Source organism: Rutilus rutilus (assembly GCF_951802725.1).
Source record: "Rutilus rutilus genome assembly, chromosome: 2".
NCBI lineage: Eukaryota > Metazoa > Chordata > Actinopteri > Cypriniformes > Leuciscidae > Rutilus > Rutilus rutilus.
The window spans coordinates 23,853,718-23,859,872 of record NC_140210.1 but is presented as its reverse complement, the minus strand read 5'-3'; the positions used below and the strand labels follow the sequence as shown (position 1 = coordinate 23,859,872).

Below are 6,155 nucleotides of genomic sequence, written 5' to 3'. Positions count from 1 at the left end.
AAATTAAGTTTTATATTTTTCTTTTCTTTTCTTTATTGTGGTTATTTTGCCGTAGCCTCCGTCTACAGACCTGTCCGACTGATGTGGTATTGGCTGTACTAGTGGTGTATAGTTTTACATTCTCTATCCACTCTGCTAGTGATAACTTTCTTGTCATTTTCTTCCTTTTTCTAGAGTACTAGAGTAGCTGCTCATAAGAGAGGTTCCTGGTTCCGTCCTCGCGCACTGCACCACGTATTGTAGTGGTAATCTGCACTTCACCATATTGATTGAATTATTGGCTTGTAGTGGTTGTGCCTGCCTGTGTGTGTGTGTGTGTGTGTGCACGTGATCGTGGGCTCCAGTATCCAGAGCACGGGCGGTGAACGTCACGCGTATCCCGGACAGGTAACCTGCCTTGACAGTGAATCAGTATTTTCTAGTTAAATTGTTAATCGTATTGTCTCTTGTAACAGCCAATACCAGGTCTGGTCTCTCGTTTTTAGTACTGTGCCTTAGAGACCTGCACGGGTTCGGGTACCCGCGGGTACCCGACGGGTGACCCGCAAATTTTGCTCAAACGGGTGAGAAATATCCAACTGTGTCGGATACGGGTGCGGGTCGGGTCGGACACGGAGGAAACACGGGTTTAAAACAATCACGTGCAAACGTAAAAATATATATATTTTTAGGAACACACTTACAAAAATATGCCTGTATTTCAAGTTGATAAAATAATTTAAAATCCACATCAGTTTATTTGTGCCCACGCCCTCTCAGGAGTCTGTCTCTATAACGTTACCTACTTTCACTTTGAAAAAAAAAAAAAAACGTCATAACCGCGCGCGCGATCTGCTTGCAGTCGGCGAGATCGATGCTGAAGAGTTGGAGAAAAGAATAGCTAGGACTAGGAGATTGTAAAGTTGTCGACAATACGTTATCAAAAATCAAGTCCATTGTGTGGGAGAAATTTTGAGATATCTGAAGAAAACAATATCGTGAAAGGATTTGCTGCATGCATTTTCGTGTTGGATTGCCGCACATGTGGATTCATCGCCGAGGAAGCACGCAGTAAGCAGTTCTATCGAACAGTATTTTTCACATTTAACACTGTTAAATATGTGTTGTGTGCAGACAGGGCGTGTTTGAACCCAAAATTGTCAGATGTAAGCTAGACAAAATTGCGTGGCAGAAAATAGTGTTGTAGCCGCATCTGTTATAGGCTACTCGAGTTTTGTGGAAACGTTGGCTATGTTCTTCATGTACCGGCCGTTTGACAGATTCGGCTGAAGTTGTCCTTGTGTTAATGGTCACTGCATGAAAAGTGGGATTTTCGACAGTTACCGGCGCTGTAAATTGTCGTGGAAGTTCAGGTTTACGACTGCAAACGGCAATTTACAGGCAACACTGCAAACTGTCGGAAATTGTCGGAAATTGACGTGAGACTTGCTTGCCCCGTGACCCCCCTCCCTCTAATGCTTTAACATGTAAATGAGACTGCTGTGAGCTTTACAAATGCAAATGAGGGTAGCAGGGGGAGTTTTATCCCAGGTGACTCAAAGGTATTAACTTAATTCTAAAAAAAATACAATATTTATTTATAACGCAAAATTAAAAACAGCCAAGGCTGACCAAAGTGCTGTACAGGGCAATAGATAAAATGCAGGGCAGAAACAGGACAATTAAAAAAAAAACAATAGTTGTGTCAAGGGGTATTAAAAGTTTTCAAGGATGTTTTGAAGATGGAAATTGAGGGAGCTAGTCTGATATAGAGGGGTAGACTGTTCCAAAGTTTTGGGCCTGCAGTTGCAAAAGTGCAGTCGCCTCGTTTTTTAAGTCTGGATCTGGGCACGATGAGAAGACAGTGATCACTGGATCTCAAAGTACGAGATGGAGTGTACGGGCAGCGGAGATTGGTCAGATATTGGGGGGCCGGTTTGTTAAGAGCTTTATACACAAATAGTAAAATGTTAAAATCAATCCTGAATGTGACAGGTAGCCAGTGGAGTTTGAATAAAATAGGGGTGATCGACTCATATTTGCGTGTCCCGGTGAGAAGTCTAGCCGCTGCGTTTTGAACTAGCTGTAGACGAGAGAGAGAGGCCTGAGATAGCCCAAAATAAAGTGAGTTACAATAGTCTAAGGCCATCCTTAAAAATATTCTTGTTTGCCGTAACCCGATCGACCCTGTCAATTTAGTAGCCTACCGACCCAATTATTTATTTTTTCCCCCTTTTAGTCCGACCGACTTGCCGGCTGAAACTTGTGTTAAGACCGACCGCTTTTTTGTAACTCTTCAAACAACTAATATTCTAATTCTAACAACTAATACTGCATACAAACATAAGCTATAGCAGTGTGATTTTTATTTCAAAATAAGAGATTTTTGTTTAACAGTAACACCAGTGACACAACTCCAGGGGACCACTACTTTCATTATAAATTTTATAATATGTATTCTGCATTTTTTTTATATATATCATTTACATAATATATTTGATAGTTATGTATACATTATTGTATTTTAAATGGTGTAAAAATCTGTTATTGACCTCAAAATAAAGCATTTTCCCTCTCTACATGACTGGGGACGAGCACTTCTGTGGTGCTTGAAATTCTATATAATTCATAAAAATCAAATATTGCCACATTGATGGCTCAAGAGGGTGTAATTGTTCAAATAACATATTGTTTTATTTTAAAATGTGAAACACGTTTATTTTAAAAGGGTTTTTTAAGTGTAATATTTCTGTAAAGGCTAGGGACAGAAAAATGGACATTTTCATAGAATGACCCTCTTACATTTTAGCTTAAATTGATATATTTAATGAAAGTAGCTAGATTAGTTATATGTGTCATTAGCAATAGCCAATGTTATGTAAAAAAGACACAAAACCATTTATTTCAACAATTAATTTCAATCAGGCTTTGCCACAAAGGTAAAATGTGCATTCCATGCAAACAGCATCACAATCTCTTAGAGGCCAACCACTGTGCATAATACAACACGAACAGAAGATTGTATTTGACTCATGCTGCATACACATACGCAATGACAAGAATTATGCCTGCTGTACATATAGAGTTACAACTACGATTAGAGTTGTTTACATAAAATGTACCTCGTTTCTATTTTGCATTAAAAATGTTTGTGGCCCCTTTAAGAAATCCCTCTCTTCTCGCGATACGCGTGCGCGCGACCAGAGAACGGCAGCCATTTTTCATTGTTCAGGAGAGCTCCATGACGGTGCGTGCATCGATCGGATTCTGTGTTATACGTTCTTCTTTCTCGGTAAATATTACTCCAATATCTTTAATATGCACAAATAAGTTGTGAAGCGAAGTTAAAAGAACATTTGATGTGTACATTTTTGTTTATAGATTTATTTGGAGCGCATGTGTGACGAGGGAACCTCGTGGTGATCGGACGGTAAAGGATTGGGTATGTACGTTTTATGGTTTATGGGGGAAATTACTGATGGCATGTTTATTTGATAAATCTGTTAATGAGTTGAATCTATATTCTGTGATTATACAGTATAACTTTATGGTTAAATGCATATTTCTGGTTCAGCATGGCATGATTAAACGTGGGTTGTGGCTTTGTTAAAGTGCTTTTATTTCTCTTGTAACTTAGGCCTAAGTTACCTCAGCCACTGCCGTATTCCAGTTTGTGTTATCGTATTTAATTGTAGCCTAACATATTTTGGTTTGGAGAAATCAATTTAAATCTGACCAGTTGCAGTGTATTACACTGCATTTCAGTTTGAATTGAGTTAAGTATTCTGTGGATTTGGGCATTGATCCACTGGTTAAGCTTTTTGTGACATTTGATTGTCATCAAATTTACTGTAAACTGTTTCTACAATTTCTTTCTTTTTTTTTTTTACTAGTGAAATCTATTTTTTTTTCTTGTGAAATCTCTTAGAACAAGGCAAACTTTTTTCTTAATCAGACTTTTATCTGTTTAATTGTGCCTCCATTGACCGCTGTCACTTATTTTAAACAGCAGTCAGAATAAAACCCCAATTTCAAAAAGCATAGTTTGCTTCCGGTGTGTATTTCTGCAATTTCACCCGGTTGCATTTTTTCTCCTTTGTTTAATTTTACTGTGACTTATGTTGTTCTTATTAATTTTACTGTGACTTATATTGTTCTTATTAATTTTACTGTGATTTATGTTGTTCTTATTAATATCACTCTCAATTAATTGTTTTCCAGCTGCCTTTAAGACATATTACACGACAGTGCGCAGGAGCTTCAGGTACAAACAACCAGATCTTGCATTGCAGGCGGAAGCTGTGGTGAATTCAGCTCGGAGTCGAGCGAGAAGAAAGACGGTAAGATTTATTAGATTAGATTCGTTTTTGGTCAATGTGACTATTTTTCAGGTGCATTAATAGATGTGTGTTGTCCATACGCAGTGCATTGGGCAGTACTGATTGTCTTTATTGGTTTTAACAGCTGCTAAAAGCGAGACAGAGTGTGCTAGCTGAGGATGAGGTGGGCCTTCGGAAGTGTGCTACCATAGACCTGATGTCTGATGAGGAAGACGGCATCGTCGGCGGGGTGTCTGGATGGATTGTGCAACCTCCGTCCTGTCGCAGCCAGGAGCTCACAGAGCTCTGTACCACGCTGCAGTCGAGATTAGAGGCGACTCCAAAGTACAGGGCAACGCACCACAGACGTCTGCAAAATGGACTGAATTCAGACAGAATGCCGCTAGTTACCTGCAGCTGTATTTTGTCAGGCCTTGTGAAATGTAAGAATATTCTGTTTTTCATGATTTCATCATAAAGCAAGAGGTCATGGGATTGATGGCTATTATTTGTTTAATAATTGTAAATAATCCTGTAATTTACAGGAAGCAGTATGCCATCTTCACAACTCTGAGACAAATTGTGGGCGCTACAAACTGGATCAAGGTAAAAAAAAAAAGAATCTTACATTCTTTTATTTTTTTACTTTCATAAAAACTTACAAACATTTTAAAGGTAAGATTCAAAGAATATGCTTTCATTCTCTTGTATAAGAAAATAGATCCGTTATAGTTTACGATCTTAATCATACATTTTGTTTCCATAGCGTAACCTCACATTTACTCAGAGCTATGTCTGCAAGTCCAGATTTTCATGACGCTGATCATGACGACATTGTAAGTAACTTTTACTATTTTCTCCTTGTTTCATTTTACTGTGACTTGCGTTGTTTTTATTCATATCACTCTCATTTAATTGTTTTCCAGCTGCCTGTAAGACATACTACGAGACAGTACGCAGGAGCTTCAGGTACAAACAACCAGATCTGGCATTGCAGGCCGAAGCTGTGACGAGTTCAGCTCGGAGTCGAGCGAGAAGAAAGAGGGTAAGATTTTTAGTCAATGTGACTATTTTTCACGTGCATTAATAGATGTTTTGTGTCCATACACAGTGCATCACAGTACTGATTGTCTGTATTGGTTGTTTTTACAGCTGCTAGAAGCGAGACGGTGTGCTAGGTGAGGATGACGTGGGCATTTGGAAGTGCGCCACCATAGATCTGATGTCCGATGAAGTTCAACCACCAGCCAGGAGCTCACAGAGCTCTGTGCTACGCTGCAGTCGAGATTAGAGGCGACTCCTAAATACAGGGCAACGCACCACAGACGGTTTCAAAGTGGATCGAATTCAGAGAGAACGCCGCTAGTCACCTACTACAGCTCCGAAGATGAAAACAGACACTGAGCTTCCAATTTGTTGTGTGTGCAGATGATCTATGCTTTGTACATAGGTGTATATTGTTTTGTGTCTGTGCTAATAAAGCTCTTTCTTTGAATAAACAGCATGTCCCTGGCAAATTTTCCATTCCTTTATAAATTCATGTCCTTGATGGTAATAATAGTGTAGTCCATAGGTTAACAATGACATGAATATACCACAGAATAGCATATTATGAATATAAAAAAATAATTTATATATTATTATTTATGTGAATATTATAATTTTTTGAATTTTTAATGAGCAAGGGTGACCAATAGTAACAGATCTGCCAATCAATCACGAGTGATTTTTCTTGTTTAAACCACGTGGGTTCAACCAATAGTGAGTGAGGAAATTCAAGCCTTTCTCTGGCGGGAGCTGCTATTCATATGGTAATTAGAGCCATTCACACCTCCGGCGCGAGCGCTCTGCATACGT

General features: G+C 39.0%; 1 long non-coding RNA gene across 2 annotated transcripts; it reads left to right on the top strand.

Annotated features, from left to right (window-relative positions):
- Positions 1 to 3,188: 3,188 nt before the first annotated feature.
- On the top strand, positions 3,189 to 5,811 carry LOC311286767. Of its 2 annotated transcripts, XR_014626632.1 has the most exons (8): positions 3,189 to 3,271; positions 3,361 to 3,421; positions 4,201 to 4,319; positions 4,444 to 4,741; positions 4,844 to 4,904; positions 5,065 to 5,134; positions 5,225 to 5,343; positions 5,451 to 5,811. It is a non-coding gene; the product is annotated as an uncharacterized lncRNA (long non-coding RNA). The 2 variants fall into 2 exon arrangements; XR_014626633.1 differs by lacking the exon at positions 3,189 to 3,271 and having other exon boundaries at positions 3,282 to 3,421; positions 5,451 to 5,791.
- Positions 5,812 to 6,155: the final 344 nt, after the last annotated feature.